General features: G+C 41.9%; 1 protein-coding gene across 3 annotated transcripts in view; it reads right to left on the bottom strand.

Annotated features, from left to right (window-relative positions):
- The window catches only part of LOC107220232 (frizzled-2), a 102,683-nt gene that overhangs the window by 32,337 nt on the left and 48,156 nt on the right, over nt 1-22,190 (bottom strand). The window contains exon 1 of one of the 3 annotated variants that reach the window (XM_015658735.2): nt 3,217-3,708. The exons of the other annotated variants lie outside the window; for them this stretch is intronic. The gene's annotated coding sequence lies outside the window, so the exon portion shown is untranslated. Of the gene's footprint in view, nt 1-3,216; nt 3,709-22,190 lie in introns of those variants that run through there. 3 annotated transcript variants of the gene reach the window in all.

Raw genomic sequence — 22,190 nt, 5'->3', positions numbered from 1 at the left:
AGGCGCGTCAAGTGCCCGAATAAATAAAAGAAGCGATTTTAAATCACATCACGTATCTTATAACAAGTCATTGAAATTCGTGTAGTGAAAATGTCTATTAGGGTGACCTGAATTCGCTTCAAGTGTTATTCTTAAGTCGTATGATTTCAATAAATCACTTCTAGTTTAACACAAAATTGCACACCGTCGTTCCATTTCATAATAATATTAATATAGTCAGCCACTCGATATTCATGACTGCGTTCAATAAATCGAAACTAAAAAAAAAACAGAAGTCTGACAACGTGTGCAGAGTCCAGTTTCTCTGTATCATCTCCGTGATCGTGCGATCGTATTTTATTAATCCCTTCCTTTTCACGAGGTTGAAGCAAGTAACGTCAACGTCACGAAACATCGGAAAGAAATTCATTGTTTTACAATTTTAGAACAACTTTCACGGAGTTGAATTTCGTACCAAATTCCAGAAAATTCGAACGGTCCGAAGTGAAGTTTTTTTATGATGCTGAATTTGGTAAAGTTATTGCAACGATTAACGTTTCGAAAAATCTTTTCTTTCACAATTGCAGGAATGCCTGAGATTCAGCGAATCACAATAAGTCAAAACTTATGCTTATTTGAAAAACTGAACAACTTCAAAGTCACTATAAACTTGAAAATAGTAATTTTTCCCTCCAATGTTTCGTCGGGTCAACGTTGCTAACTTCAATCACGTTTCTTTTCGGCGTAACAATTTCTGCGATTCACGCCCGCGCGCATAAAAAATTTCGCTATACCAAGTGATAAAACGGTTTATTTATGTCCATAAACGATGCGAGACATTTTCTTCGCCTGAAAATAAATAAGCTTGTACGTATAGCATAATGCCGTGACGTGTGCGTGACCGTAGAAAAGACCACATGTTATAAGCTGTATGTTAATTTTGTTTCGCAAGCAGAACAGCGAGAGGCGTTGGGCATTGAGAATATAAAGCGGCATGCGGAAAGGCGAGAAGGGGGAAGGGGGGGGGGGGAGAAGGAATAATCGAGAGGCAGTATATCTTTGACAATTAACGAACAAACAAACACACCATCAGGCATCACCGATTGGCGGTGTTATCGACGAATACAACCTGAGCGTGTCTGGAATCTTAAATTTAGGCTGCTGACTCGTCAGCTGGCAAGATACGGTTATTTACGTGTGTAGCTGTACGTGATAGATATTGCGGTCCGTTTTTATTTTCATCTTCGCGGGATGTAAGATCACCCGAGAATCGCAAAAAGACGCGCCCGGTGCCGTTCTCACATTTCGCATACTTCGTGTCATGCCGATTGTCATATAGTGTCAAGTTTTCGGGTGAATATTAAAAACGTAGAAGGATCGGAAGATAGAAAAATCGTCGCGATCAATTTTGGCACACTTCTCGACCGTCTGCTTCGAATAAAGTAACCACAGGAATCCGTGTTACAACGAATTGTGTCTATTAACGAATGATAGACTTTTACATTTCTTCACGGTGAGCGTATCGTTATGAACCGACGCCGTCGGCCATAGAATGTTTGTTGTTTAGAGAGGACATCTCGTAAACATGTTTGTCTAACTTGTCAACCGGACCTTTGCCTAACTATTTTATATTCAGGTTACAACGCAATGCCGAACTTTGAAAGACGGGAGAAAAAACTAGTCTATACGACATTTCAAAATTTGGATATCTTAAGATTATACCGATTCATCTATATTTTGACTTTTATATACTTAGATCTATTCAATTTTTGTCGACGTTCTATAAAACGGGTTTCTGCGTTTCTTGTTACATATTTTTACCCCTAGCTAATTTTTCGCGTTTATATTTTTCAGCATTCTGCGACGCTGAGAAAAGAATATGCGTACATCGATCGCACAAATGAGTCGTTATATCTGGAGCGATAAGCGTTGAAATTAGAACGGAAAGGGGTCCTCGCATTGCAATCGCTGCTGCAAGGTCGCCGGAAATCAATCACGCGGAGTGTTGAGACTGTGGTCCGATAATTTCGCAGATTTCGTCGTATCGGTAAAGATATTTATAAAATATGATCAAGACCACCCGGCTCGATGCGATCAATCTCGTGTAATTCACAATGATCGATAATAGCTACGGGTGTCATCGTTCTTTTTATCATCGCTCATTGAGATGAGTTCCAGTTACGAATTCGAATCTTATCTGCCGTGAATAGTTTCCACATTACGATCAAGTATAATCACTGATCGTCAAATTAGCGAAATTCTTCATGAAAATACGCATATTGGGAACGGTTTTTTGAAACGCAGGAATTGCGCTGTGTGAAATTGAAACTCGAGAACTTTTAGACAGTTTTAAGAACGTCGATAGAAAATTTTTGTCGGCTTGTACCGATGATGAGTATGATTAAAGGTAAGGGTGCATTTTTTGCACCAATTTCATGTAATTAACAAGTTACAGAGTCAGGATACGAGGCCTGATTATATGTAAATTATTACGTCGTAAATCAGTCTTCGTTCTTGCACGACATTGTGGTTAAAAAGTATCGACCGGCAGAAAAGGTGGAACTTAATTGCTGCTCGTCTCGTCCTCGTCGTTATTATAACCGCGAAAATAAAGGAATGATTTTAATTTTTTAAACTAAAATCTGTACAATAAAGCGATTTCAATTAAATAATAAAAAATTAAACCGTTTGTTCGAACTGTGATTGATTGAGGAATATATTGTACATGTACGAGAATCCGAGGAATGAAAAAGCAATCATCCAATTTCGTCGAATAACGATTAAATTCGAAAAAGAAATTTATAAAAAGTTCATGAAAAAAATTCTACTGTATAATTTTTGTACTCCATGGCGAGTGGGATAGAATTAAGAGCGTGGCGTGTAATTCTCGATATGAGAAGAAAGTGTAATGTAGTTTGACCAAGATTGATGACCTGACACCGGAGTGGAGAGCCTTCGCGTTTGTCACACGAGAGCTGAAGGATGAATGATCGAAGCTATCACGTGCGGCGGTTGTGGTTCCAATTCGGCGGTTGATTTGAATTTCGAACGAAAATCGAAACGGCGTAAGAGTTTGAAATTCAGAAAAACGGGTGAAAACAAGAGAACAAAAAAAAAAAATGGACAGAACGCACGGCGAATAGAGAATACAGTTGTCGTATAAAAACCCTTGACGTGTTGCGCGAGGTTGTAATATTCGTAAGATTAAAATAATTGAGAATTGTCAAAGAATCTCACCTTAATTTATCGTGTGGTTGCCGGTGCCGTAGGTGAGCACTGGCGTACGCTAAGCACAGAGTGTAAATTGCGGGGTTGTTTAAACAGGTTTTGTGTTGTTGAAGAAAATTAATCCATTATCACGCACGTTTATCAAAATAGAATAATAAACAGGGTTATGTGGGGTTGAGTTTTAAAACTTGCCGGGATGCTTTTTAGAACCCGCACCGCGGGCGGCGGGAGATTTTAAACGTACACAGGCACTAAATCAGGTTCATAAATGCGTCTTCTCCTCTCTCTCTCCTTCTCACTCCCTTATCCGAAATCCACGGTGAGTCAGGGGCTTCCCCGCGAGTTTAAATATTTTGATTATCCGTCCCGTGCGCCGCTAGTTCGCGCCGCGCCGCGCAGCCTCGGGTTCCGAAAAACACACTTCTCAAACAACCGCGAAACAACCGAACGACGCCACCGCTGCTGCTGCCTCTCTTACGGTCGCGCACGCACTGAAGCCTCCAGCCAGCCGTCTCCGGTGCCGAACCACGGCCACGGATCGACCGGCCTGCTAGGAGAGGAGAGGGAGTGGGAGAGACGCCCGTGCGACGGAGCGACGCTCGCCGTACGCCCGTGACGTCACGGGGCGTCGTGCACGCCAGTCGCCAGCGTCGAGATAACAAGACAGCCGTCATTTTAATTTGTAATTCCGTATTCAGTCTGCCATCGTCTATCCCCCTCCCTCTCACTCTCTCTCTCTCTCTCCCTCTCGGCAAGCCTACCTGCACGTCATGTACGTACTTCTACCCTCCTTCTTTCCATCCACCATACATGCTTTTCCCTGCACGGTTATAGTAATGCAGAAGCGGCGCCGCTGTTTTCTCGTTTTTAGTTTTCTTACTTTTCTCGGCTTGTGTGTGTGTGTGTTTGTGTGGGTATTTTTTTTCTTCATCGTTTCATTTTTACCCTCTCCTTTTGATTTCTCATCACTCAGCCATGTTGTTTTTTATTTATTTTTTATTTTGTTTCTCGAACGAAAATAAAACTTTTCATAGCCACAGTACTGTACACTCACATCGTAGGTAGCATTGACTCCGCAGGTGTGTTTGTGTATTATGTACGCTTTCGTGCCTCAATTTTGAAAGCAATTAATTTCATACATACTTATTGGGTACGTAAGCCCGTACTCTGCAAGACCGACGACCTATTTATTGACACTACAACTCGTTTTAGTCAACCTATCGTTTATCGACCGGAGTGCAGTATTCTTATAAATATTTGTTTGAAATCTTTGAAATATTTTCTAAATGTATTTTTTTCTCAATATTAAGGAGATCTGAATGAGAATGATGGAAAAAAAACAGAAATTCACGACGATGAAATCTTCTGCAATATTTTGAAATTTGATTAAATTCTTTGAACATTAAATCCAAATAATTACTACCTACACACATGATCGCTTATTTTTTTGATGTAAGGTTTTCACTCTAGTTTCAAAGGTTACAAACGTTAACGCTGGTCGAGAAAAAAGTGAAAAAAAAGTAAGAAGAAAAAAACATCGAATCATTTTGACTATGTGCGTAAATTAAAATTGTGTTCCAAGATAGATGTGAAAGTTATTGGTTTGCCGAATTAGGAACGGCTGTACGTGTACCCGAGGCATTTAAAAAAAAAAAAAAAAACACAACCCGCGATTTGCGAATCAAAAGATTGTACGCCAAGTACGTAAAAGTGCTTCTAGACTATATTCATCTTCGATGGAATTGTTGAAATCGTATAAGTTGGACACTTTCACCAAACGCAAATACGAGTCATTATCCTTTCAGCCTTTCGGGTCAGCCGAAGCGGCTTTCTTAAATCACGCAGATGATAAACACTAAACAGGCCTCCTTACAGCACAAGGCCCCCCGCATTACATATCTACATGGCGTGCGCGGGAAGATTTTTACTTTAGACTATTCTTCGATACTTTTTGTCTCTCCGGGTTGAACAAACGAGAAAAAAATCCGACTCACTGTTAAAACGAGAAAGAGAAATGGAGAGATAGACAGATAGATAGAAAAAAAAATACGAGAAAACATAAAACGAAATAGAATAAAAGGCGGCCCTCGTACATGCAGCACACTCGAGACACCAAATAAACAAATTTCTAATCGAAACCTGCAGGCCGGGCGGCAGTTACAGACCGTTTCTTTCACCCTGCGCCCGCCTCGAGAGGGACAAAAAACATCCAACCCTCGACCAGCCTCCTCCTCGACTATCCTCCGAGCCATCGGACAAATATTTGGGCCCTCGCGCCAGGGGGTAGTTTTCCTGGTGACCCGAAGCCAGATGACTTGATCTCTGGTTAGGTAGTCGGCCTAGTCTGACCGACGAAGCTGTCTCCTGATGGAATTGTTTCCACTTTAGAGTCCCGCAAATAGGACTCGGCTATACATCACCCGGAGCTGCAGGATTGCGGACGAGGAGTTTGGTAGATACGCAACCCATTGTCATGCATGCCTCGTCATGTGAGGTCCACCCTTGGACTTGGCACCCTTCTTGGCGATATACCGCAGAGCCGTTCCGGACGTTCCGGAAAGTCGACAGTTTTCAACCATCGCTTTGATCACGAATGGCCAGAAAACTCCGAAGCCCGACCGACGACGCGTCGTCGAATCTCAATTTGTATACTAATTGGTAGGCACAAGTCACACTGACCAAACGTCAAAAAAAAAAAATGCGTTTCAACAAAAATGTATGAAAAGATTAATCTACATGGTTGATAAAGCGAGGGCAAGAAATATTAAAATCGGATCAAAAACACGAGATCTTAATCATACTTGAACTTCCAACTATGAAACCTTTTATAAAATTGTCGATATTTATGTTAGCTCTGTGCTCCTCAAATTTGTTCACAGTAAAAATTCATTTCTAACACATAGAGATGTTATTTCATTCGTGTTCACTTATCATTGTGCAAATAACTGTTTTTTCTGTTCTCCTATCTTTTGATTCAGTCCTGTTCGTAATTAACGAGTGAAGCTGAAGTTGACCAAGTTGCGAGTTGTTCAAAATAACCATCTCGAACATAGAAATACATTTGTTGATAAGTTTGAAGTTTCATTTTTCCCATAATGAAATACATCGGGATTACCAATTACGATACCGAACGCCTGGCGAGATGAAATAAATTGTCTGTAAGCTGGTTCTCGACGGTTTTACATTTTTTCCCTCATTCGTTTCCCTTTTTCTTTGTCGTTTTTTTTTTTTTTATTTCTCATACAAGCTTTTTGACGCCCGTCTACATGCGAAAACTCGGCCGGAGATTGGATAGATCCAGAGATTAATTGGCAAAGTTTCGAGACTCCGAGAGTTGGTTATCGGTACAGTGCAGCTGGCGTGCGGCGTCTACCTGCAGTGAGTATTTTATACATTGCGTTAGGTGCAGTCTGTACGAAAATTATGTACAGTATAATAATTCCACACTCTCTCAACGACCGTATAGTATAGTGACTCCGAGCTGTGAGGGAGAGAAGCCACGCATTGTTTGCGGTACCGTACCAAGTCAAGTTCTGGGTTGTTAATGTAACGCATCTACTGGTGGTGGAACCTGCCGAGTAACGACCCGGAAATACACGGTGAAACAATTTGTGGGGTCGGAATTGCAACTTTGGAAGGTTGGAACTAAAGGTGCGACGAAAACATCCGGAAACCATTTTTTGGAAGAGTTGATTCTGCGACACCTTCAACTTCTACCCAACTGATCAACTGGAAAGGCTGTTGCACCTCAGTCACATAGACAAGTTAAAGACGATTTCACGAGACTTTCTGAAGTCACAAATTGGATTTCATGGGTTTTCCACAAATTTGAAGGATCATCAAGATGAATTTTCACGGGACTTATACGGGTTTCAAAGAGCCTAGCGAGACTCCAAACACCTCATTCAGAGGTTCGTAATGGACGATGAACGTGTACGAAATGCAAGATCGATTTTAAACGCGTATTAATTTCTGAAGCAAAGAATTTCAACACAGTGAAAACACTGCGATGTAATATATTTGACAGAAATTATTTCTCCACAACGGATACCATGAACGGAAAGTAAATTGAATACTGTATTATACACGTTGTAGTAGCTAATGCGGAAACTGGTCGAGGAGTGAGGGAAGAGGGGCTGCAAAGCCGAGCCCCTCATCCGAGTCTCTCTATTGTTGGGTCACGGTTGACATTCAGGGCATCCAGAGGGCTGGAGGGCAGACCCAACGAGCCCAAGACCCCGGGGAGTGCCACCCTGGGCCACAAAAGGCAGTCCTGAAATGTCCCCGCAACACCGACACTGTGCAGGGCGACGACGCCACCGAAGCGAAACCTGCGCCTTAGAAATCCGTCGGAACCAATTTATCTTAAGAAGCTGCTAAGCTAACTCGATTTTCTACAACGGCGGGGGCAAATTGCGAGGTATCCAATGTTCCCATGTCTGTAGCGAATTTCATCCGACCTCTCTAACAGTATAAAAATTATCTGCATTTACGAATTAATTTTATTTCATCCAGCAATTAGGGGAACGGTTTGAGCTCACTTTGACAAATGGACAACAATTTGGGTTGTAGGTTGCAGTCGGTACGTCACGTAATTATTTCCCAACAAATTGAGTTATACGTTCCCGACAAAGAATGAAAATTTAATGATTCGAACAAGGATTTACGGCTTCTGAAACTGAACTCACAATTCACTGTCAACTGCAGGAATCAGACATCGTTTCAGAATTCAGACGGGATCATAAACTGAAAAGATTGATTGACATTCCGCATTTCGGCTAATATTTTAACTCCAATATTTTCTCCAGAAATATGTATATGGATACAGTTATTTGGAATTTCGCAATAATAATAATAAATAATTTGCAAATTCGACTGTCACTACTACTTTATATTTTGCTTATAAGAATCGTGAAAATAACATTAAATAAGAAAAAAAAACATCAGTTTAATAATTAACTCTTATTTTAAAAATTGATGTTCACGTTTAAATCACACCCTAACCTCAAAATTAATTAATTCCTATTATCAATTCATCCTTGGTTCGGATCAGCTCGGCAATTTTCGGTAAAAGATGCAAATGACGGTAACGTGTGCGTGCGACTTGCACGGTATACCTGTCAGTCAATCAATCGTCAACTTTTAGCCACAGAGATGTGGCCTAAGATTTAAAAATGTATATTCGCATTCGCATTCGCATTCGCGACTACTTAAAAATTTACATTCGTTAGACCACTAGTGGAAATGCAGCTGCAGAGGTTCTTCCAATCGCCTCGGTCTGATCCAGAATTTGACAAATCAATGTCGACGAATTCTTGGCACCGGGAATGGCAGTCTTGGCCTTTGGTATGCCTGGCGTTGCGGCGTTGCTCGCCTGGCCCGGTGGTCGGAGCCGGAGAGATAACGCACCCGTTTGGAACGCCGGTGTGTGCACGCACCCACCAAGCACATGCGGAACACCTAGTCACATCAGTGTAGATACTGTCTCAGCGATAGATGGATGGCATTGTTATCAAGCCGGGGGAAACACGGTGCGATTCGCTCCGACTGGTTGCTTCCTACTATCCGGAGGCATCCGAAAACACGATATCTCTATACGCTATGCACGTCTCTCACACCGATCGGTTCTACGAATTCCTGGAATCGATCGCAACTTCGATGCAACGCGATGTTCGTGAATTTCGGAAGGACGGAAGGGAGGAGGAGAGAGCTTGAAGGAAAAATAATACGACCGCACTGGAAACACACAAGTTGAAAAATATAAAAAAAAAGAAAAAAATTGAAAAGTGAAAGAACACGGCAGTCTTACGAGAATGTACCTCGGGACTCTCTGTTCGAGGTCTCAAGTCCCCTGCTGGGCGAGCCTTTGACTGCTGGACGGTCCTTCCAAGTCCCATCGTAAAGGAGCCTATTTTACGCTTGCCTTTTTCCTCATTAGGGACAAAAGGACTTCCGTCCATGGATATCGTCGGGTGGGTATGGTCGACCCACCCATCCAGCTAGTTGACGTTTCACAGAAGTTTGCAAACATACGAGCCACTTTCTCTCCTCCCCCCCCCTTATTTTTACCCTAATTTGTCATTTTTATACGACTCGTACGACCTTCGAAAACTTTACACTCGTCGGAGCTCGTCAGGAATTGAAACTGTTTTTTATATGTTTCATTCATGTGTACGTCCAAGCTGAATTCCAAAAGATTCGGGGAAAATACCGTACATACTGTGTCACTCTGACAGTGGTTGTATTTTTTGAATGGAGAAACCGTCGCTGCACAGCCCTTGGGTCTTGAACCGTTTATTATCGCTACTCCGTTTTTCTATTACTCTGTATACACAGAATGAAACGGATAAGAGCGAAACTTGTCCGCGGTAGAATCACCGATGCGATAACGAATACTTTTTGTCCCGGATTCCCAAATTTTTTGTTCGACATAAATTCGGTGATTCGTCACTGATTTTCTCACACAGTGAATATTTCGTCGCCAAATTTTTGTAAATGAACAGGTTTTTGACTATCAACGCTATTCTTCAGCGACATAAACAAAGTCCTCTTCTTTTCCACAAGTCCTATTTACAGTTGGATACCATGCATCTGGCTGTTCCTACCTTTTTAGGTTCATTACCACGTGTTTGTAAGCCTGCATCGCATGTCGACTGAATTAGAAACACTTTACCAGCAAACAGTACAGCAAATTAGTGTCCCTACATTTAACAGGTTGACCTGATGTTACATTAACTTAATATGTATGGAATAAATGCACCTGACTCGTTACATTTACTTTAAAAAAGGGGAGAAGAGTCTTTGAACCGTATGCAATGCTGCACGAGCATGTCTCAGCGAAATCGTTTTACTACACGGACTCATCACAACAATCGTGACTATGGACTATCCTTTGAAGTCAGCAATCATCCAAGGTCTACAGGATTTGTAAGCAGTTTTGTAGGATCAGGATCAGCCCCTAGAATGCTCAGATTTTAGAGGTTTTAGTCAATCTGAAGTGTTTAAAAAAGATCTTTCTATCAGAGGAAATGCAGGCTTACATCGTAAGTGCGGCACGGTAAGAATTATTCTCACATCAATTTGTTTGTAACAATAATTTGAAATCTTAAAATCTCACTAGATCATCTATCGATTTTTATTCTTGCAATTTGAGTGATCTGTAATTTTTCGAGATCGGATTACGCGAAGCTCCTAACCCGCAAAATTTGAAACGGGATCACAAAAAAATATTTTTCTCGACCATACCTACAGGGTGAAATTTGAAGCGTGTGAAAAATCGGTGATGGCAAGTATGTGAAAAAAATGTGGAAACGGTGTAGCGACACGCGCCCGGAGTAGTAAAATGAGGTAGGACAAGGTACAAGGTAAAATGGTTGGTAGGGTGTTTTTATTAAGATCGCGGATGCGCCAGCACTCAGCTGTCAAGGAGCAGGAAGCCTTCTGTAAATCAGGGGACAAAAGAAAAATAAATCTCGACGCCTAGGATGCATTCCTGGGTGCAGCAGGACTGCACAGTGTTCGGTCTTCATCGCTGCTCTGACGCAGCGTCAGCAGCAGTGAAACAGCGAGGCATCTTACACCCGGCAGCGTAACACGATCCAAAAGATCTTGAAATAAGATTTAATAAATGGTGAGGCACCAGGGACGATACGTGGGACGGGTACCTGTAGATATTTCCAGGACTCAAATTACTCGCATTGAAAAAAGCGTGGTACCATGTGTCACTTTTTAATATATTGGCGTTGGGTCCGCGGCGTGACGCCGACGCAAAAGGCGTCGATTTTCTTTCCGGAATAACGTCGCGAGGGATGAGGAACCTTACCAAGGAAATAACGCAACTTTTCTCCCGCGCTTTATTATTTCCTCACTTGGTGCTCGTCCGCGCTTTGACCCTGTAACCGAACACGAAAATCCTCCTCTTCAAATGCGGTCAAAGAACACTCTGCAGGGCTAAAACAAAATCCGACCGTGGCAGGTATAACGATTTTTATCTGACCCCCCCGGAGAAATGTTATTCGAGAAGGTTTGACTGCGATCGCTGATAGAGGGTGGCCGTCGAGTCAGTCGTTCACTTATTCACAGCCGTGTGTGCGTGTGTGTGTGTGACTGTGTAATAATAAAGTTGTAACTTCTCCATAAATTTGAGAAAATATGGGCACCCTTCCGTCGCTGAGACTTCCATTCGCCATAAAATTGTAGACGGTCATAACGTTGAAATTTACCACAACGTGTTGCTCCTACTCGCTGCGTTCTCACCCGAAACCCGTCTGCGGTAAACCCGCGCACGTATGAATACCCATAAATATATAGTATGATTGAATCGAGACTCGCGTATAAAATAACTTGTATGAATAAAATACATTTATACCGCTCGCTGCACTCTCGCAATAATGGAAAAAATTCCAGAGAGGCGTTAGTATCTTTTACCGTGAAGGAAGTTTACGTTTCAAAGGTGAGCCACGAGCATCGTCACAAATCGACAACTGTTTCAGTCAACTTGTCAATTTGACCTAACGTATCGGTATTGATGATCGTCTGCTTTGAATACCATCGACGATAAAAGGAAACGAAAACTTTGTAAACCGTTTCCGTTACAATTCATATTTCCCTATCAGATTCTAGTCAATTTATAAAAACTGTGATGGTGGTTTGTTCATCATTTCGTAATATTGATTGGTCATTCTAGATTTGCTAATTTCAGCTTATGGAAGCTCCAAGCGATTGCCAAAAATTGATAATTACTTAAATCGGGTTGTTAATATTGCCTCAGATACTACGAATTCAACATCGTTGACATCATATTCGAAATCAGCGACCCTGAAAACCCCAGGATACCAATTTTCATGCAAATCGAATGAACTTTTGTTGGGGCGTTTCAGGCGCAGACTCCCAATTTTTCGCCTGGGCAACAAAGTAGTGAAATCTATAGCAGGTGTTGGTCAATCGATTCAATTTTCTGTCATTCATGGTCAGATCGTGGGAGAATAATTCCTAATTAGCTAATTCAGAATTGACGATTACCTCTACTAACAACTTTATACGATGGAATGCGTCCTTTTCTAAACGCGTTAGCGTAATCGTAACTCGCAGACTTGGTAAAAATTGAAAACCAAATGCCAGAGAAGTAGCGCTGGGAGAATGTTCATACTCTTCCGATGTATGATATTCTTTAGACGTGATTATTCTCTTAAAGAAATTCTCGCCACTTGACCCTGAGGATAAATAAACCTTCGTGAAGAGAGTTGTTCCACAGATTCTTTTGCAGTTAGCTCATCCTGGCATGAGCGAAGTGAATTCATTGTCATTCTTATTCGTCGCGGCTTCCTCGTTAGAGGCATAATCAGTGCCCCTTAAATAAGATCTCCTGATCCATGAGTCGCGATGATAAACCAGATTGCGGGTTAACTTACACGCGCGCACACATAACCATTCTATTTACTCTGTAAGAGGCATCTTGGTTTCCTTCGAGGCGCAGCTCGCATGACGTCGCGCGTAATCCCGGCAAATCAAGAGGCTTAAGAGATGGAAGCCCTGAAAAAGTATCCACAGGTTCTCGTCCGTCTTCCACAGCAAGCTCTCATTTTCTCTCTCACTGGGCAGGCCTTGCCACAGTCCTTCATCATCGGACCAGTCAAGACCTGCTTTTAAGCTCACCGCTCATATTATACTACCGCAAGCCACTTCTGGACGACGCTACGGATTGAGATCCTGATCACAACAACTGGGTGACACGTTGGAGATTAGAAAAAACCTGACAAGTAGCATTAAGACGAGGAAGAGGAACTCGGGAAAAGTGGGTCCGTGCTGATGGATTCGAACAAGTCCGATCTTCAGAGGCGATCTTCGGATCGTAATACAATTTCCACTCGCCAGGAATCCTAATTCCTAATTCTCGAAACGAGGTTGATGGTCCCTGTCAAGAGATCGGTTGATCTACAGACTCGGACTACTTCCAAACACGCTAACGAAACGAATTCACTGGCTGATCGAAACGGAACCGAACCATTAAACAGTGCGTTGAATAAGAAAAGAGACACTGTTATCTCAAATGGTCTATGTGCGTTCAGAGGTTCTCTGAATATTCTTTTCACTCTTTTACTGACAATTTAGGTTTTCCTTCGGGCCGATGACCCTGAAGTGCGGTCCCTCGGACGGATAAACGGAATAAATATTCGAGTGAAGAAGGGGATTGCGCGGTAGGAGGATAAGAGTTTCCCCCGGCAGTGGCATGTGAACAACACCGCAGGTATGAAAACATCTCGTATAAGGTTCGTGAACGAGGGTAGAATCCGAAATTTGTTTGGCCACTTTCGGTCCGTGCTCGTACCGTTTCGAACGTAACCGATGTGCAGCTGGTTCGAATGGCTTGCACCCACGGTGACCATCGGGCAGTTGCAGCAGCTCTCCCGCACACCATAGATCAAAGATAGAACTTCGAAGCGTTCTTCCGAATGGTATTTGAATATAAAAATATGCCACGAATTAAAATAACACTGTGAAGGTACTCGTGAATGCTACGTGACGCGCCGTGTTCTCAACCCTAAATAATTCATGTGGGATCATGTTGGCTCTTCGAGGCTCATCGGAGGAGTCCGACTTCGATCAACCGCGGGGTGTTCGGCTCAAGAGGTTTCTCCGACGAACCGCTTCTTCGTTGAGTCATTCGAGACGCCGGCTCATCCACTCTGAGGTCCCAGAATCCCGAAGGAGACGAGAGAGAGAGAGGGAGAGAGAATTTTATTGATAAGACTGAGGACTCAAGGTCATTGATAGTTCAGGCAATCGTAAAAATAAAAGATATACCGAATGTTTGGAGATTATGGTTGCCCGGATTGTAAAAAGCGAGTCGCTTCGCACGTTTACAAAGTAAAGACGTGCTCATACCATAAGTCGAAATTTAAAAATGCAACAAAGTGAAACCTCAATAAAAAATAATAATACAGTCAACAATAATTTAAATAAAGTAAAACTTATGCTAATTGGTATTTACGATAGTTAAAAAATGAAAATAAAAAAAGGGAGAGAGTGAGAGACGTTTCAAAATAGCTCGATGCTCTTGCGCGCGGATTATAAACTCAACCCCATGAGTATTGACGCGATTTTAATGAATGTTTGCTCTTTTCTTGTTCCAATCAAGTTGCGGCGCGTTCGCTGGTACGGAATTTTGTCGGCGCCCTCTCGTTCGTTGTGAAAACAAATTTTGGCCGGAGTTTGCTGAAACGCAGCATCAACACTTGCGCTCGAGCTCTGACGGTTCGCAAGTGCGCCATGGCGGCACGCAACTTAGATCCTTCTCGTACGTATGTAATATATACGATGAATTAATTAAAATCCTTCGACGAACAAAGGAAACCAATCTGAATGCTGAATTGAACGCGCGTAATCGTGAAACTCGGGGCGCTTGAAAAAGTTTTCCTCTTTTCTTTCTTATTTTCTCCCCTTCATTTTCTTTCCGTTTCTTTTTCTTTTGATTTTTTTTTTTTTCATCCTTTTCTTTTTCAATTTAACTTAACGAGGTACACGGAAGCCTTTAAAATCGACTCTTATTCTCAGACAGAGTGGAATCATATTCCTTTTTGTTCTTTCATATATACTCCCTGCACTTTACTTAACATTCTCTGATGAGATCAACGCTATTTCTGAAGATTGAAAACTGAGCTTACAATCCGAGACGAATTATTTCTAATAGCCGGTCCGTAGTCGTTCGAAATTCGATTCAACATCGAAATACGGAGCACTGGTCGTCGGATTGACCGATGATTCGATTTCAGGTCATTTGGTATCTATAATTGAACGCAAACAGCTCTTTGACAAGATAAAAACGTTACTCGACCGATCTTTTTTCTTTCTTCAAAGACCTTTCGTTTTTTAAATTCCACCAAATTTACAAGATGTTAAATTTGCTTTTTATCTCTTAAGACAAGTAAGGTGCATAAATTTTGTTTAATTAAGCATAAATTTGTGAACGAAGAGCCTGGTATTGATGTCGCTGGCACGAATCAGAGTTGAAAATGAAGAGTGATGAAGAAATCATAGCGTAATCTGAATCCAGGCAGCTGGCGTTATTCGAACGAACCGCAGCCGTACAGCTTAAGAAGCTGAAAAGATGTACGACTGCAATTAGCAAGATTATTAATTATTTTCATTTAAAACCATGCGAACGAATGTGTAATTTGGCGTGAAAGAAATTACGGTTACTCGTATTTGATGCTAATGTATGCAAATTATGTCCGGGTTGAAGTCCATATGCATGATAATAAGACCGAAATATACGGGAATAAAACTATCCACAAAAAATTCGACATAAAAAAAAAAAGAGGGAAAGAGAGAGAGAGAGAGAAAAAAAAAGAAGGGTGCGATCTCAGCGTTTTCGGCAGGCGTGAATCCCAGGATATATATATATATACAAGGAATCGTCGTCTACATTGGCGACAAGCCCGGTAATTCGTCGTCGGTCGGTTGTTTTAGATTTACGCAGGTACTTTACGACGATCGGACTTCGTTCCCGAGAATTCGAGGGCTTGGCTTAAATCTTGATTTTCTGGTTTGTCCCTGAGCATCGTTGGTCCGCCGGAGGACGTTGCAGCAGCAGAAGCAGCGCCATCGGCATCGGTGCACCGGCTCGTAGAAATTTTATTGGGAGAAAACAAAAACTGTATAAATTTTGTATCCTACACGGTATATCGCATGACACTTTATTCACGTCTTGAATTTCACACCTTAATCTCCCTTCGCCTCCTTCGTGCTTGTTTTTTTTTTTTTTTTCTTCTCTCTTTCTCTCTCTTTCTACCTCTCTCTGTGTCTCACTCTCTCTCTCTCTCTCTCTCTCTCTGTGTTTCGGAATATTTAATTAATCCGCTGATTAGCTCCGCCGTTTTATATATCCTCGCCCTCTTCTCTCACAGGCAGAGGATTTATCGCCTCGACGAATAACGAAGAAAAGTAAATTGAAAACACAAGCGCAGCCGGTCTGCTGAGTTCGTTAGCCAAAGATGTTTCACAATCTCGGGGACACACTCCACGATATTATCCGTATACGCACGTATAATATTATAACGCATGATGAACAAGAGGTGTGCGTGCGTTCAACACAACTCCGTAATACCGCAGCACGTATCTTGGATCTCTCGAAACGTTCAACACATTCATCAGAGTCCGAATAAGATTCTTGTCACATAGTTTGTCCAAAGTATTGTAGAATAAAACAAAAAGAGAAGACGAAGAGGTAAAAAAACAAAAAAAAAAAAAAAATAAAAAATATATAAATAATACAGATTTTAATAAGGTACTAATAATTCTGCCACAAAACGAACGGCTACGTCGATATCGTTATTCAAAATAGGAACAATGAAAGCATTGTCGAAAAAGAAACGAGACGAGTGAATTCCCAATTAGATTTCTAGGTTTTTTTTTTTTCTCTTTTTTTAAACCAGTGACTGACTTGGACGGGTAATTTTTGGCAATGATTCAAGGCAAATACCTGCACAAGTAGTACATAACGATTGGTGATTGATTATTCATCCGGAGGCGTTTACGGACCCGTTCTCAAACGTGCGGACGCAAATCTTTACCAGGACGTACTTTCGACTCGGTGGAATTTTTATACTTGTGTCGTTTTTTTTCTTTGATGAAGTTATAAATTAAACGGTAGGTATACGCATTTGAGTGTCGTCGAGACTCTGGACGAGGAACTCGGCTCCTCTCTTGGATGGATATTATAATGTGTTAATCCGTAAATAGAATCCACTTGTGTTGAACGGATCGGACGAATAAGTACGGGATGACAGAACGACGCCTCGGCGTCTTGTTTCGAAGCGCGATACAGCGGTTTTGACCCACATGAAATTCAATTTATGCATGATTCATGAGCCTCGCCACGCCTTGAGAAACGACGCGTTCTCTGTTCACGCCAGTCATGTTTTACGTGTCTCGATCGTACTCGATTATCTCGAGAAAAGGGACCATTATTCAAAGGTTATGAGTTACATGCGATAAAGAATCTGGAAGGTCGTTCGGACTTGCCGGTAAAAAGTCCCTAGTAAGATGGTGGTTGTTTTTTTTTTGTACCAATCAAGTTTAGAATCAAGAAAAATCACTGTAGATGCATTTATCGGTCTGCTAGTAATCTTTGTTATGAATTAGAATAAGTCAAGATAACCGAATTAATACTGGTAATGTATTCGCGGTAAAAATCATGACCATTGGTGGTTTCGTTGAATTGATTTTTCACCCTAGAAGTCGAAACACAAAAGTTCCCTAGCTTAAGTCTGGTTCTTTTTCACCAATTGAGGTTAGAATCATTGAAACTGCTTTTGTGGAAGCAAATAATGTTTATTAACAACCAGAATAAGATAACATGAGTAAATTCACATTACTAAATGTATAATATATATATATTCGTTTCTGTAAATTGATTTTTCCAACGCAAAAACCGAATTTGAAAGCAAAAATTCCCTAGCTTGAGTTTGGTTCTTTTTGATGAATTGATGTTGTGAAACAATAAAGGAACGAGTTTGTAGAATTTTTGGCTTTATTTGAATGGTTTCTATACGTCCATTCACCAGTTATAGCAATAAAAACTCACGATTAGTTTGTTGCTTTTTACAATAAATTTTCAAACCAATATTAAACATTTTAATTCCTTCGATTCAATGATTTTCAAAATGATATGTAATAATGGTACAGTGTTCGATTTGCCAATGATTTAAACGAAATGTAAAGTAGAACGAGCGGAAAAAAAGAAAAAAAAAATACACAAACGTGCCAAACATTTTGGCGTTAAATTTGGATTCTGTGTTAAGAGATATTCTGTTTAGAACAACGCGCAGTTCCATTTCGGATGGTCGAACAAAAGATATTCTTGTCGATCTGCGTGATGCATCGATTCACAAGATTGATTTGATTGATTTATTTCGCGTTATTTCGGCTCGTAGTAAGAACCGAGTTTGAACAGAATTGTACAATTCGCCGTTGCGTAAGCTGGTAGATTTTCACACCTGTAGTAAAGTTTAATTACATTCTAACATAAAATTAATCGACGTTGTAGCACCTGCCGCATGCTTCTTTTCCTAATTAGCATACCTAATTACTGTATAAATCTGCGAATGTGTTCATTCGGTCAATAAAAGCCCAGCCTCTTTGGCGCTCATTCGACTTTATAATCTGAAATTGTGTTTTTTCACGACAAAGTTTTTATTTTCTCGCTTCGTCGAAACGGCAAAGACTCGGAGCAAAATATTTAAATGTGCGATAAATCTCGACTTTTAAGTCTGACATTGATTATTTTTTTTCCCCAGAACTTGCAGATTCTTAATAGCCGTGTTGCATAAAGTATGCCTATAAAACGAATTAAAATCCGATTCTGGGTATAATTTACATCGCGTTAAAGGGAAGAAAGAGAATGAAATAAATACATGTTTTTTACGTTACGGAGAAATTCGTCCGTTGCGTAATTCGCTACTGCCAAGAACACGTGCCTGTACGAGAGTATCAAAGGAAAGTCAACCATCGATTTTGATTTCTGGTCGCTAATGAACTGCGTTTCTTTTTCACAATCGTTTCGAACGCGTCTTCCGAGTCGCGTTTAGCCATAAAGTCAATTGTTATTCCGCTTACATTTCACAGGGGTCTGTAAATCAACGTCTGCAGTCTTTCCGGGCGCGTGTTTCGCGCTGCATCCGTTAATAGGCGTGCCCTGTCTCCCGGCTCGTCAATCCTTGTCGCCGTGATTTATTGACTCCGGGTATATAAACCCCTTCGTCGATCATTTACTCGGAATAAACCATATTCACAATACGATCATGTCTTACACTTATTTCCCCCGCTTCTGCACAATCGCGATTATCCAAAGCATTAACTCCTACTCTTCTTCCACCGAGAACAAGAGACGAAGAGATTTCGAGTTCTTAATCGGATCTGAAAGAGCTTTCAGGACTCGGGGCTGAGTTTACGAATTTCATTCCCTTATTCTGTTTTCCGTAAGCTTTAAACAGCTCCTCGCGTTCTTTTCGGAGTCTGTGTATTTTCTTCTTAAGAATACCAGCAGCCGTGTGAAATACCTGAGAGATACAGCGTTATTGTTTAATTGCAATGAGCTTTCGAAGTGCACAAAATATCGACTTTGAATAATCGAACCAAGTATTCAAAGACTCGTTCATCATTTAGCTTCCTTGATGATTTTTCTCGATTTCGTAAAATGATGCTATAAATATGTACGGTTACTAACTATCGATTTTGTTAAAAAGATTTTCGGCATTCTCGAATTCACTTATGAGACGCATAGATTCAAAATTCGTAATCGTTTAGTTCACCTGATTCTCTGCGTTTATTACTTTCAATTTCATGTCCGAATTTACAGACTAGTCGTCACTCGATTGAAACTATGTGTGCAATACGTAACCAGTCCCAATTACAGTTTCCAACTCTCTTTGTGATCCCAGAAAAGAAATCAGTTTCCGTAACATCGTGTGCACGAAAAAACGGAGTGTAAATAATCGAGCCGCACGTACCAAATCCGTAATCAGGCTGAAGGAATTCGGTGCGGGTTAAATTTAAAAAGCTGAAAAAAAAGTACGCGTCTGAATTCAGCCAAAGTAAACGGGCGCGGATTTATCGTGAGCCTGAGATTTGCTCGTGTGCATGAAACGCAGGATACGCGAATCTCCGTTATCTTTGGCAACGGGATCCGAAGGTAGGGCGTGAGATATCAGCCATGCTTTTAACATCTTGCAGATGACTAAACTCCGGCACGCGTTCCATTTCGAGCTTGCAAGCATATTCATCGTATGGCCGTAGGGACTTTAAACAATAGCCTTTATCGTCTAGCAGTGAATGCATATTCGGTTTCCGCTTTCTAGACGCCGTATACCAACGCTCTGCGCATCTCGGATGAGAGTCACTGTGAAATCAGTCATCATAACTCACCCAGCATGAACCAACCGGCGGACACGGACCTCACGAGGACCGCGGTTGGACTTCTCTCCTCCTCTTGGATCTCCTTTTATTTTACTTGCTCACCGTTTCTTTTGCCTTTTTACCATTCTGTTTTGGTACCATGCTCAATTTCCGTCTGGTCCTTTTGGACCGATGGGCACTCCCAGAATCCGGGAGACTACTGCGAGGTCCTCCGCTGATCGAGGAACGGTGATAGATCCACCTTAGCGCTCATCAATCGTTGGAATTTGATCACTCGCGATAAGCAGTCATAAGCCACGGGGTCACGGCGTTTCATGGGTGGAATAAAACCGAATTTCACTTCAGCGTTGCCCGTCACAAGTCCCGATAGCCATCGTCTGGGCCCCGGAGCCACACGGTGGCTATTGGATTAATTGGATGTTATATTCCTAACCACCGGGATGTTGGAGACCATGTTACCATCCGCGCAGAGACCTGGATCTGGATAGAACGGATCTGGCTATATGTTTGACGAAACCGAGGCCGAATTCTTCCCTCGTTTATTTTCACATCCGCACGAATTGTTTTCCCAGCCTCCCAGCAACGTACGTGGCAAAGCCCGGCACCAGAAACAGCAATTCATCGATTCGGTATCCGGTGCAGAGAGAACGAGCCAAGCATCGTTTCGGACACCGTTTACAGATATCGGAGTCTTTTACAAGGTATAGATTAAAGGATGAAAACATTCCTCAACTTTTTTACCGCAACGTTCGCTCGTCACTGTCATCGTTTGGTGGTTCCATTACCTGAGAACGGTTGTAAAACCACTGAAAGCTGTCTGAGCTTGATTTCAAATCGATTATTGTTCCACGATCCAACTTTTATGCGCTTTAAGATCACACTGTCTCACTGCTATAATGACCTTCCGATAGAACCGTGAAGAAACCCTTCCGAATGATGTTTTAACCTTTTGATGGAGAGTCATCATTTTGTCCACTAGGTAGAAATTCAGTCTGTAATGCGGTGTGATCAAACTTTCACTTACGATTCTACCCTCCATTAAGAGAAGGTCACCATTCGCGCGGAAGTTTTCTAAACGATTGTTCCCAAGTGCCGAATGTCCGACCATGTCAATTTCAACGAAATATTTATTCCAACAGTGAAGTTGCGACGAAGTAAGCGTACATGGACGATGATCGCACGAAGGTGTCGAGGCAACGCGTAAAAGTGTAAAACCTTAACAAGGGTGATCTAGGATTACATTCTACGAGCGACACTAGCGGGGCTTCCTTCACACCTCACATCCCCTTAATGCACACCCGAGACGGTCAATGGTGTAGAACCTTGGGCTGGAATCGAAGGATGACCGAGGGAAAATGGAGAATCGCGCGAGGATGCGCGAAGTATTTTGCATGGAATCCATAATTTACACCATAAGGTCATTTCATTGGGTCCAACAAGCCGGTGACTGCCGGAGGCGCGTGCGTTTAACGGGGCCTCGGATGACATGGATTTTGGGTCTGTCGGCCCGTGCTTTCCGAACGAGTCCGAGGACGAGAACGGCGGAGATGAAGAAGACGAACCAGGCGTAATGGCGCGTGCCGCAAGGATTTCACGGCACGTTAACTCGCCTTGCTTCCATTATCTCTCACGGCTTCCTTTCGCCGACTCTTTGTGCTCCTGTCCTCCTAGACGGACGTCTTCGTCTCTGTTCTATTCGTTTCACTTTCTCATCTCGTAATCAGCTATGCTGTCTCAGAAAACAGGTGGACGGGTGAACAAAAAAAAAAAGGTAACGCTTTTCGTTCTTCTATCCTCATTGATCCTCCGACACGATGGTAATCAGGCCAGGTTGAGGCGACGATGAATGTTGACGGTGCCTCTTTTAGCAGAATACAAGTCGATCAATTGAAGAAATCGTATAGCTCGAGGTGTGTTAATTCGTCAGAATTGTAACCAACGACACGCGAAAGGCTTCCTAGCCATAACAGAGATGCCAAAGTCAAGTGAAGACCTGACCTCAATCATGGTTAGCCTTCCTAAAGGAGCCAAAAGTGATTACTCAACGACAATTTGTCAAGTTGATTCTT

Source organism: Neodiprion lecontei, chromosome 3, assembly GCF_021901455.1.
Source record: "Neodiprion lecontei isolate iyNeoLeco1 chromosome 3, iyNeoLeco1.1, whole genome shotgun sequence".
Lineage (NCBI taxonomy): Eukaryota > Metazoa > Arthropoda > Insecta > Hymenoptera > Diprionidae > Neodiprion > Neodiprion lecontei.
Note: the sequence above shows the minus strand (reverse complement) of the source record. Positions and strands in the feature narration are given on the sequence as shown.